The sequence below is a fragment of the Capsicum annuum genome, unplaced genomic scaffold, assembly GCF_002878395.1.
Source record: "Capsicum annuum cultivar UCD-10X-F1 unplaced genomic scaffold, UCD10Xv1.1 ctg30071, whole genome shotgun sequence".
Taxonomy (NCBI): Eukaryota; Viridiplantae; Streptophyta; class Magnoliopsida; order Solanales; family Solanaceae; genus Capsicum; species Capsicum annuum.
The window spans coordinates 1-1,053 of NW_025836607.1; the positions used below are offsets into that span (position 1 = coordinate 1).

Genomic DNA, 1,053 nt, shown 5'->3' on the forward strand with positions numbered 1-1,053 from the left:
AAGACGCGCCCTAGCCTTAAAACTCTGTGTCGACCTAGGGGCTAAAGGCCGCCTCCGACCATGAGATCTGTTACCTTCATTTGGATCCAACCCATCTTTTTCGATATCTGGATTAAGCGGAGGCAATGAAGTCCTCGAAGACAACCAAGATGCTGACCGCCAGTACATTCTCCCACTATTTGCAAGTTGGCATGGCTCCTGAGAGCCATCAGCTCCACCAGCTGAGGCATCTTCCTTTCCCGACATTCCAACAATCAAAACTAGGGGCGAAGTCTAACAGCCAAACTACAGAGGATACAATGATATCTCTGCAGTGAATTTTTATATGGATGGTCATGCATTAATTGCTTAACGGAACCAGTTTGCAAAATGTGTAAATGGAGATAGTAGCACGTTAAATGCCTCAATTAGTATCACATTAATTTTTAATCCCCCGTCAATGTGATAGTTAACACATCAACATGTATTGATGATGAGCACTAAGAGCTTTGCTTCGACATACTTCACTTTAGCTGACGGTCTACTGAAAACAGCCTCTCTACCTCCTCAAAATAGGGGTAAGGCTACATACACACTACCCTTCGCTCACCTTGTGAGATCAGTGGAAGTATGTTATTGTTGTATATACATGGTCAAAGTTGGAAGCAATGTTTTGATTGGACCCGCTGCAAAAGGCGTATGGTTCTGAGTGTACACTAACTGTTATAACGACCGCCACCTCAGTCTATCAAGTAAAATCATTACATATGTTCAATCTAACAATGACCGCTACCTCAGTCTATCAAGTAAAATCATTGCACATGTTCAATCTAACAGTAAAAATTCAAACATTATTAGATGAACAGTATGTTGAATTATGTAATAAATGTGGATACATATGACCATTGTGAGAATAACAAGACCACGTTCCCTTAAATCTCTCATAGTTAATAGTTTCTATTTGAAAAATTCATAAGAATGTGGGTGTTAGGTAGGGGCCACACAAACGCAGGCCCCCGCTGCCACAAATTATGACGTAGGCTCGACCACTTGGGTCGACCTTAGGCAAGCACC

At 41.9% G+C, this 1,053-nt stretch overlaps 1 pseudogene; it reads right to left on the bottom strand.

The window, feature by feature from the left end:
- Positions 1-970: 970 nt before the first annotated feature.
- Positions 971-1,053, bottom strand: LOC124891079 (annotated as a pseudogene; the record flags this gene model as incomplete).